The following is an 11,380-nucleotide window of genomic DNA, read 5'->3' as shown; positions in this document are numbered from 1 at the left end:
CTTGGAATGAAAGGTTTCTCCCACTGAGAATGCATGCATCCGGGTGAACAGACTCAACTTTCTTAGATTTTCTTACCCGAATGATCGAACATGCATCAAGACAGGAAGATCTGTGGAGAAAAGCTAAAGGATTTTTTAACTTACTATTTTTTTAAATGTATTTATTCTTTACTCAATACTCAAATAAATAAACAAATAAATAAATACCCCACAACTATCTGGAATGTTTAAAAAATTCCAGTTTAGTATTCTCTGTCCATTTGTCAGACACTTACCTTCAGAAACTAGAGTCAAGTGCCATGGAAGTCAAGGTGTGGCGCTTTCATTACTTGCATGGCATCTTTTGGTTTAGAATAAATTCATTTGGACTTCTCTAAGTAAAGCCAGACGTTGCATTTTTAAGTTAGCATGTTATCATTTCAGTTCAGTTCATTTCAGTGTTATTTATACACCGTCAGTTCATGGCGAACTCACTCAAAAACAAATTAGCAGTCTCTAGCGTCAAATACGTGAATTTTCCTTCACGTATTTTTCTCCATATCTTGTTATCTCTAAATCTGGCAACCCAAATGTTAAGAAATCACGCGTGGACGAAGCTTCTTCTGGGGTGTTTAGCGGCGGCTCGTGAACGGCGGATAACTTAGTATGTACAGTAAAAAAAAAATAAAAAATCAATCACTCAATCAATCACTCAATCAATCAATCAATCTATCTATCTATCTATCTATCTATCTATCTATCTATCTATCTATCTATCTATCTATCTATCTATCTATTAATAAAAACAAACAAACAAAAGGTTTATTTTAAAACACAACGATTATATATTACTGAACTAAAATAAAAGACAAAAAAAATTCTTTTGTAAACTTTTATAGAATTTTATAGAATAATAAACACAGTGACAAACTACCTTTTGGGTTATAATTCTCATTTCACTCTTACAAACATCAAATTATTATTATTATTTATTTATTTATTTATTTATTTATTTTAACTTTCTCACGTTTTTATCCTGCTTTAACGGACAATTGCATGACACAATGGTACTATGCCATCCTTAAAAAGCAATCTTAGTTAATCATAGTCACTGATTTGGCTGCAAGAGGGAGATTCATAATCACATGCTTCCATGTGGCTTCCAGTGTGATGCAGTGAGACACAAAGGACAATACGAAAAACATACTGTAGTTTCATGTGGCTTTTTGAAGCAAAACATCATGCAAATACCCAAAGCACCATTAGGTGGCATTACTGATTAATTTAGGCTACATTATCAGTCCATGATTCAGCCTTGATATGGAGTTATGTAATAAGAACTGCCCAGGGGGTAAAGGTAATAAATTTAGAAAAGTACTTGGTGTGTGCAATTCATGCATGGACTCGAGCAGAGGTCTCCAGTACCCGAGAGCTACTGTCCTGCAGCTTTTAGATGCATCCTTGCTCCGGAATGCCTGAATCAAATGATTGGCTTGTTACCAGGTCTTTGCCAAACTTGATGGCATGCTGAAGAGGTAATTCGACCATTTGATTCAGCTGTGTAGGAGTAATGATGCATCTAAAAGCTGCAGGACAGTAGCTCTTGAGGACTGGAGTTGGAAACCCCTGTGTTAGAGGATTTAGGTGAGTTACAAGAGGATGGTGCATATGTGAGCAGTTGGCTATTGAAGACGTTTTTTCTAAGTAAATGTACTTGCGTGAAGTTGCCATTGACATGGAATCCTCACCATATGTTAGTATCAACCCATCCAATCCACACATTATGTGCAACAATGTGAAATGAAACAGGGAAAAAGTATTGAACATGTCAAAAAATCAACCAATGAGCTCTCTCAACACACACACACACACACACACACACACACACACACACACACACACACACACACACACACACACACACACACAGAGTTCTGACTACCTTCCTTCTCTTTGTTACCATCCGACTATACACTTCTTGACTCCGAATGACATCCCGTAGATCCTGGTGGTGTGGATCAGTGAATCAATGTCTCGTTCATCCTTGGCATACAGCTTGATGTCATCTATCTAGATTAGGGGGCTGACAATTGCTCCATTCCCCAGTTGGTATCCGTAGCCTAAGGAGCCTAAGGAGACCCTTTCTTGGATGTCTGCCACTGTGATGCTTACTGGAGCTGTTCAGGGAGGTTGCTATGGTCTGCTCTTAGATCCACTATAGCCACTGAGCACTGTTGTTATGGGTTATGTCAAGTCTCAGGTATGGATAGCTTGCTGTATTTCTTAGGCTTTCCTTGCTGTACTACCCTTTCTTCATCACACTTTTCTGCAGCTCTGATAGTTGGCTTCCCTGTGTGCTATCTTGATCTTGGCCTCTAGTCTCTTTTTCCAGAAAGGCACAGCTGATCACTGTTTTCATGTTGTAGATCAGTCAAAGGAGCTTGCAAAGAAAAGCGTCTGGACTTCTTTAAGTTGCTTGAAGACGTTTCACCTCTCATCCGAGAAGCTTCTTCAGTTCTAAGGTCAAATGGTGGAGAGTCCCAGATATAAACCTAGTGGGAGTGACCCCCCACAGAGGGACAAAAGGACCCCCTGATGATCCTCTAGTCGCCTGAGCCAAGGTGGGAAACTGGGCGTGGGTCCCAATCAGCCAGAGTTTCGGGTGTGTTCATTGTGAAACCTGGCCCCACCTTATCATGCGAATTCCTGAGGTCAGATGGCCCAGGATGTGAGTGGGCGTTAAGGCGACTGGGAAGGGATCTCAAGACTGGATTATAGATGGCAGAGAGTTGGTGTCGTAAACCCACCTTGGCTCAGGCGACTAGAGGATCATCAGGGGGTCCTTTTGTCCCTCTGTGGGGGGTCACTCCCACTAGGTTTATATCTGGGACTCTCCACCATTTGACCTTAGAACTGAAGAAGCTTCTCGGATGAGAGGTGAAACGTCTTCAAGCAACTTAAAGAAGTCCAGACGCTTTTCTTTGCAAGCTCCTTTGACTACGATGACCTGGATGACTGAGAACCTTCACAGACATGTTGTAGATCAGTTTGTTTCTGCCTGGTTTCCCCTGACGTTGCATTCACATCTTCTAGTAGACCTTCAGAGGGTACTTCACAAAATTGGTCATGGAGGGTCCAAGTTTTCAGCTTAGCCATGATACTATCTCTCAGGTAAAGCGCTCAACGCCTTCAATGTGCAAGTTGTACTTGGGGCTCGGTACTCAATCTTAGGTGGGGTGGGGATGATAATATCTCCCCCCGACCTGACATGCTGGTTTCCCCTTGTCGTAACAATTATGCTGTAGCTCATCAATCTCTAGTTGTGATAGCAGTTGCTTGTCCCTAATGTTGGAACACTGAGCTATTAGTTGTTTCACTTTTAGTCTAGATGTTGGGTACAGAAAATAACATAGGCCCCACATGTCTGTGAAGGTTCTCAGTCATCCAGGGCATCGGGAGCTTGGAAAGAAAAGCGTCTGGACTTCTTTAAGTTGCTTGAAGACCTTCAAGCAACTTAAAGAAGTCCAGACGCTTTTCTTTCCAAGCTCCTTAAAATAGGCCCCACATCCACTTCATGTAACAGCACCCGTTTCTCATCCCTTGTTCCCTTATGCCTTCTTGTTATAACAACAATCTAATAGCATTTAACAAGCTAACAGAACCCACCTTTAGGTCTGCTTTGCACAGGTTGATGAGGTGGACACTGCAAATGCTCTTATAGAATACAGGGATTGTGCAACACTGAGTGGCAACCTGGGTTCATTCAGGAATTTTGTTATCTCATTCATGGAGCTGATATAACAGAGAAGATCAAAGTCCAGTCAAAATGGACTGTGAAGTCAGTAAAATAAATGCCATAGGGTAACTATATACCTCAGAAATCTGCTGACTTTTTTAGATCAGATTTGCGGAGAAACAGATATTATGAGTACACAAAACTCCTTTGGGATAAATTATGCATTATGTAAATTATGCATCAGTTCCAGTGTGCAATATACTGAAAAACGGACTCATTTGCCATGTGCATGTATTAAATGTCACACACGCACATGCACGCACACGCGCGCGCACACACACACACACACGCGCGCGCGCACATACACACACACACACACAAATAAAAAAGTGTCCAAACTTTTCATGACAACCTGATTAATAGAAAAGCCAAATGAATAGGAGGCATGAACCTTTAACACAGTGTCAACAGCACGAACTGAAAACACAAAAAAACAAACTTTTAAGGGGAATGTTGAGGCTGTTTCATTTCTTATTAGAAAAAGTTTTTTATTTACTTCCTTTGCTAGATCTGAGCATAAATTGAGCATATGCAATTCTACAATTTTAAGTCCTGACATTATAGGACACTTAGAAAAAATATTGTCTACAATGATCATATTAACCTTACACTTACTTCGAGCTGTTTTCTTCTCACAAGCTTTACAGAACCTCTCGGCCAAAATGGTGCCTGAGAGTTGAGAAGCATTTTATATTACTCAATACAAAAGTGAAACAATAATGTAAACCAGAGAAAGGAACACAGGGGTATACAGTACTGCTTTACATGAAAATGTTTTAATATTTTTTAACTGTTCAGACTCAATGAAATTCATAATAAATGTTAAAAAACTATAATTAGTCATTTAAATAGAATTTTTGAAACTCTAGCCAGAGGGCACAGAAAGGCATAATGACACTCCTGAACGAGGCATCCGTTCAATTGAATAATGCTAAGATGATACAGAAACAATCATATTATCATGGTTCTGGGTTATTTGATGAGTTTTCTTGTGTTTTCATATCTGTTATGCATTATTATGATTATTTTGATTTAACTGGTTAGTTCTGAGTTCATTCCTATTACATCTCTGAGTTCACTTATCATCAGTTTAGTTCCTTGTTTATTAGGTTCCCTTGAGTCTTTGTCCTCTGTGCCCCTCTCTCGGTGTCTCCGTTTATATGCGTGTGTGTGATGCTCATGTCTGGGTTTTCCCTATTTAGTCCCCATGTTCCCCTCTTTGCATTTATTTCATGCCTCCCCTGTCTGTAATGTTTGCCCATGTTTCCCCAGCCTGTCTCTCCCTGACCCTTGTGCCCCTTCTCGCTCTCGTTCCCTCTCTCTCGGGTCACCCCTCCTTCTCTCTCTCTCTGTTTTCATCTCCTCTTGTTTACATGTTTCCCTTTGTGTCTCATGCTAGGTCTTCCCCATCTGTTATGTGTGTTCTCACCAGCCCGTCATATCCTCTGTATGTGTTCCATATTTATGTTTGCGTCTCGTCTCCCATTGTCAATTCCCTGTTCTCTTGTTAAGTCCAAGTGTTTTAGTCTGCCTTTTTACTGTTTTATTTTGACAGTCTCATGGTCCATGTTCAGTGTGTTTAGTTTTGCTTCCACTGTGGCGTCTTGTTCATTCACCTGTGTTCCCCATGTTTTCCCCTGATCACCTCCTGTCTGTATATATTGTCTGAGTTTTCCTCTGACCTTTGCTGTATTGTGTCTGTTTTCCCCCCACGGCTCTTCCATGCTTCCTCTCGTGTTTCCAAGGTTTCCCCAGGTTTTTCTAGTATTCCAGTTCTTGTCTTATTTTCTTAGTCTCTCCAGTTCAGACGATCCTGTGTTTAATTTTTGTTATTTATGTTTCTCCCTGTTTGGTATATCTGCCTTAATAAATAGCACACTTTCAGTTAAATTCCAGTTTCCATCTGTCTGTGGTCTGCTTTTGGGTCCTCACATAAACAATTCATGCAGTCTGCCTCTGCAGATTGTGACACATATTGTAGTTGGCCTTTGAAGTAATTAAATCATTACACCACTCACTAATATATTTCAGTAATTAGTCCATTTCCAACGCTCATGTTATTTCTTGCAAAAGCATTACCAACTATTAAACTATTACAAGACTAATCAGATCTTTTATTTCTGTTCAGTTATACATTTTGCATTACTGTGTAGGCAGGTAGATTTTAACCCTGTCCAGCAAACTATCAGGATCCTGTAGGAAAGCTGGAAGGTTGTTCCTCTTAACGTAGACAGTGAAGGACAAAGCAGCAGCCGACAGAAGCAGAGGCCACTTATATGATCTCCTGGGTTTGGGCTCATCGCATTGCCTGGTCTGCAGGGGTTGAGTCACTCTCTCCCGCTGAGTGAGGATGGCCTCGCGGGCTCCAGCCCACTTTCCTGGCCCCCTGAGACGATACTGGTACGGCGTGCAGGGACCAAAGAGCACATTCATTCCCAGCCTGGGGTCAGTCAGCAGCATCATTGAGATGTTGGGTTGAACTCCCACTAGCTCTGCTATTTCATCCATGTAGCTGATGTAGTCCACCTGGATGGTGTGTCTCTGACTGGTGACATACCTGAAAATGACATTTAGGTTGAACATGTGCAGAACAAAAAGTGGCGTGTTACAGATCCTATATATTTAAGCAACCACAAAATCAAGTAAATATACTTTATTACCTTTGAGCCATGGCTGCCTGCTTCCACTGTATATCCTTCAGCATAACAACTACAGAAGGAAGCTTTATGCAGCCTGTTAAAGAACACAACAGTTTACTTTAGTAATAATGAAAACCTGTAAATGCCTAAGTTGAAAAAGAAAAGTATTTTAAATTAAACTCTGACCTTTAAAGACACGTGTGGCCCACCTGGCCTGCAACTTGGATATAGCCATAATAGATCCCAATGGCTGCACTAGACCAATGATAGCCAGCGTGGGGTGTTCAAGCTCAGGATGAAACACATATTTGTACAGAGATGCTTTGTTGTTAGACACAGAGACCACCTGTGAAGCCAGGAATGGAAAGGAAAACTGGTATCCTGTAGCAAACACCTGAAAGACAGCGGTCCATGTTAGTCAAAAGTCAATTTCACTGATCTCTATGAAGGTGAAGAAAAGTATGTAATTCCAGACCTACCACCAAGTCAACATCTTCCACTACACTGCCATCATCAAACTCCACACTGGAACCTTGAAATCTGCGGATGTTGGGTTTCACCTGAACTGTTCCAGAGAGGATGCGGTTGGGAAGCTCATCATTTAATGTTGGATATTGGCTAAACAGCCTGAAATGGAAAGTTAAACGTTGCCCTACTGATATGATGAAAAAAATGAATTTACTGGCTTTCCAGTCATGCAATCATGAAGCCAAGTTTTTGTCCAAAATATCTGATAGGAAGAAATGCAATAAAGTCATCAAAATAGTAATAAAGATTTGCCCAACACAAGATTCAAGGGAGTCTGCCTACTGCATTAGTGCAGTTGTAGATATTAACACAATACCTGTGCTTTGGCTTTAGATTGTACAGAGCATGATCAAATATTTTGTTTAGTCGTCTCTCTCCCAGACTACAGAAAAAAAACAAAGGGAACAGTTTTCCTTAGAAAGTCGAACACTCGGTTAAAATACAAGTCAATGGGAATCCTGTTATCCCCAAGTCTGTTCAGAATCCAGGCTCCCCTTCGAGTGCTCAGGTAAACCTAGGATGAAATTAATCATTGTCAGCCATTGCTCTGGTTCTTGGTATATTTTTTTAAAAATGTAATTCTCATCATATTGATAGCGTCTGAACTACTGATAGGTTAATAATTCATGTATAAGGTGTATGTTTTGGTGGTATGGATTCAGGTCCAAAAATGACAGAACTGAATTTAACTGAATGAATTTTGGGGTAAATTTTTATTATTTTAAAAAAATGTTAAATGAGGAATCAGTTCATCTCAGTCCAACCTGCTTGGTGACTCTACTCAGTTCCACTCCTATTTCTGCTCCAGAGTTTCCAATTCCAATCACCACGACCTTTTTATTCCTCCACTCCTCAGGAGTCCTGTAGTCTCTGCTGTGGAAATACTTCCCCTGGAAAGTTTCAATGCCTGAAGAAAATAAAACAACAAGACACAATCTCCCTTTCTGTTTCCACGACAGACATGGTTAAAGAATGTCAAACACTGTTATTAAATATTATTACTTCCTCTTTCTATTGCTACAGCCAAACTCTATAAGGCTACATAAAATCTACATGTAGTTTATTGCTAGCCCGCAGACATGTGTTACCTGGAAAGTCATGAAGAGGCATGTTGAGGTAGCAGTGGCGTCCAATACAGATCATTACAGCTTCAAAAACTGTGTTTCTCTTTCTTGCCATCCTTGTTCTCTGTTTCAACAACCCACTCGCCTGAATGAGAAAAATCTGATTTCTGCTTCACCTGCAAGACTTTGGTCTGGACAACAGAAAGACAGACGCAGGTTTTTGATAAGAGTGTGGGTATGCCCCATTTATATATATCAGTACTAAAAAAGTACTAAAAAAGCTTTTTTCTTTGAAAACTTGGTGATACGTTAAGTTTTGCCAACAGAATACAGAAAAATAGCAAAACATCCTTACGTTAAAGAGTATGTGCTTGGTGAGCTGGAAGTGGTCCAAAGTAGTCCACGATGAGGGAGTTGTGCATGTAGTTTGAGAAGTGCGCAGGGATGGGAAAATCACTGAAACACATCATCTCCTTGGAAGAGTTGATTATGACAGAAAAGTAAATACTGGCCCTGTCTGGCTCTGGATTCTCCTGCAGAGAAAGCCATGAATAGAGAAAAACAAATCTCATCCCACCACCACTTCCCCTGCCGGTGGCGGACTCCCTCAGGTGTCGGTGTGTTGGTGGTTCTTTGTGTCTGGGGGTGGGCGTCCGGGTACACACCGGCTCACTCCTTGGCGGCCGCTTGTCAGGGCCTGGGGCCTGGGGCTCGCTCGGGCCCCTTTGGAGGTGGGGTGCCCCTGGCCTCTCGGCCTGGGGCTCGGTCACTCAGGCACAGCTGGGGGCCGGCGGAGCTCACGGGCGCGTCACTGCAACTCCCCCTGACTTCTGCTCCGCGGCTGCTGGGCGAGCCCTCATCTGGGACTCTCCTCAGCTCTTACTGGAACAGTGGCGCGGCTGCCCCTCTGTTGGTCTTCCATGGTCTCTTGTGTTCTGGGGGCCTCTGGATGTCTGGAGTTTTGATCTCCTCCATACCCGCTTCACACCCTGGAGGACGGGGCTGTGGCCCCCCCACACTCCCTAGCAGATCATTACATGGAGAAACCTTTGGAATGCAAGTATGCTGATCCACACAGGTATGCACACATGGGTATTCACAGACGCGGACTAAAGCTTTCTTGGCTGCTACCTCAAAGCACACTGTGCGCTGTCTATCTTGCGTGCTGCACAATATCGTTTATTATTTAGTAAATATTGATATCTATGACTAGCTAGTTTATTGTGATGGTGCTTTGTTTTCTCTATTATTATGTTGCTCTTTGTTGTTTGCTGTCTCCTCTGTTTGTTTGTTTTTTTTTTTTTTTTTCTCCATACAGGTGACCCAGGAGTTCTTTTTTTTTTTCTCTCTCTTCCCCCCCCTTCTCACCGTCTCTTCTCCCCTTTGGTTTTCTTTCTTTCTCTCCCCCTCTTTCTCTCATTCATTCCCCCTGTCCTATTTATTAAAAAAAAAAAAAAAAAAAAAAAAAATGACAAAGGATGAACTGAAGCTCTGCCATCACGTAATGTCGCATACTGCTGTTTCTGATGTCATTTAGAAAAAAAAAAAAAAAAAAAAAAAAAAAAGAGTATGTGCTTGGTGAGCTGGAAGTGGTCCAAAGTAGTCCACGATGAGGGAGTTGTGCATGTAGTTTGAGAAGTGCGCAGGGATGGGAAAATCACTGAAACACATCATCTCCTTGGAAGAGTTGATTATGACAGAAAAGTAAATACTGGCCCTGTCTGGCTCTGGATTCTCCTGCAGAGAAAGCCATGAATAGAGAAAAACAAATCTCATCTGTCAGAGCAAAGCAAAGTCCGATCTGTATGTTGTCTAACCCACCTTAAACCTCCACAGACCACCAATGTCATTGCTGCTTTGTTTTGGCCATAGCTATAGTCCACTCTGGCTTTGGATTTCACGTTCCCAGGTAATTTAATGTTGCAAGGCAACATGTCTTCACAAAATACTCTTGGGAGTCAACATTTAGTCAGGTGATAAGACCAACTCAAAAGAACTCAAAAGGCAGCTTTATTGCTGAACACCAGATATATAAAACTAACTAAACTGGGAATACACATGGAACTAAGCAGGTAGGCAAGCAGGCAGAACACATGGCCACCTCCTCCAACTTCTCCAGGGAAACGCCAAGGTGTCCCCAGGCCAGCCAAGAGATATAATCTCTCCAGCGTGTCCTGGGTCTGCTTCCCAGTTGGACATGCCCGAAACACCTCACCCAGGAGGCGCCCAGGAGGCATCCTTGTCAGATGCTTAAACCACCTCAACAGGCTCCTTTTGATTTGGAGGAGCAGCGGCTCTACTCTGAGCCCCTTCCGGATGGATGCAAACAGTTCCAGTGCAAGCTGGAGGCTGTCACTTGACGAAGCCAAGCTCTTGCAATGGAGGCATAAGTATCCAATGGCCGGTACCAATGGGCCACACACCACATACTCCCAAAGCACCTCCAACAGGACATGCTCAAATGCCTTCTCCAAGTCCACAAAACACATGTAGAGTAGACTGGTTGGGCAAACTCCCAAGAATCATCATCAGAGGTTAAAGAGCTGATCCAGTGTTCCACGACCAGGTCAAAAAAACATATTGTTGCTTCTGTATCCGAGGTTCGACCAATGGATGGACTCTCCTTTCCAGCATCCCGGCACAGACTTTCCCAGGGAGGCTGAGGAGTTTGATCCCCCTATAGTTGGAACACAGCCTCCGGTACCCCTTCTTAAAGATGGAAACACCCACCTCAGTCTGCCAATGCAGGATTGATAATAATTAATTATTCTATTATTAATTATTACTATTAAATAGTTTTTATTTGATTTATAGTTCAACTTATTGTTCACATTTTTGTTCTTCATGTATATCCTTAGTATTTTGAATCTTAAGATCTTATTTCCCATTATTGTGCATATCTGAGTTTCTATACACAATAATGTGTTTTTTCCTTCTGTGTTTTCCTCATGTTGACTTTACATTTGTGTCTAAGTTTCCCTCTTTGGTCATTGTTACTTATTTCCTGGTTTAGTTTGCTAGTTGTTTTTTTCTGTGCCTTGTTTATAGTTTTACTTCCTCTCCTTTGATTGCATTGATTGTGTGGACTTGCCTATTGTTTCCCCATTAACCCTCATTGTGTGAGTATATATAGTCCTGTTGTTTCTTTGCTCACTGTAAGTGTCTGTTAACCTACTTGCCTTGCCTTGCCTTTGATTTCTAAAGTTTATTTTATGTTTTTGACTGAAATATATATTTTTTTGACTTTTGCTTCTTGAATTTGAATCCTCAATACTCTGTGAAACACCTAGACTCAGAAACTTTCTATAAACATATATAAACTGCCACATGCCCCATATCTCACAACAAAACGAAGCAATCATAAACAGATGAGA

The 11,380-nt window shown here is 41.5% G+C and overlaps 1 pseudogene across 1 annotated transcript; it reads right to left on the bottom strand.

The window, feature by feature from the left end:
- Positions 1-5,889: 5,889 nt before the first annotated feature.
- On the bottom strand, positions 5,890-8,533 carry LOC146607441 (flavin-containing monooxygenase 5-like; annotated as a pseudogene). The gene is made up of 8 exons (XR_014905148.1): positions 8,362-8,533; positions 8,031-8,197; positions 7,707-7,849; positions 7,259-7,456; positions 6,894-7,041; positions 6,601-6,808; positions 6,436-6,508; positions 5,890-6,332 (listed from the first exon to the last, which is right to left on the bottom strand). The product of XR_014905148.1 is annotated as a flavin-containing monooxygenase 5-like (transcript).
- Between the last annotated feature and the right edge of the window lie 2,847 nt (positions 8,534-11,380).

This window comes from Diplotaxodon limnothrissa, linkage group LG23 (genome assembly GCF_057381915.1).
Source record: "Diplotaxodon limnothrissa isolate DT_005_m linkage group LG23, D_limnothrissa_male_GT1.1, whole genome shotgun sequence".
Lineage (NCBI taxonomy): Eukaryota > Metazoa > Chordata > Actinopteri > Cichliformes > Cichlidae > Diplotaxodon > Diplotaxodon limnothrissa.
Note: the sequence above shows the minus strand (reverse complement) of the source record. Positions and strands in the feature narration are given on the sequence as shown.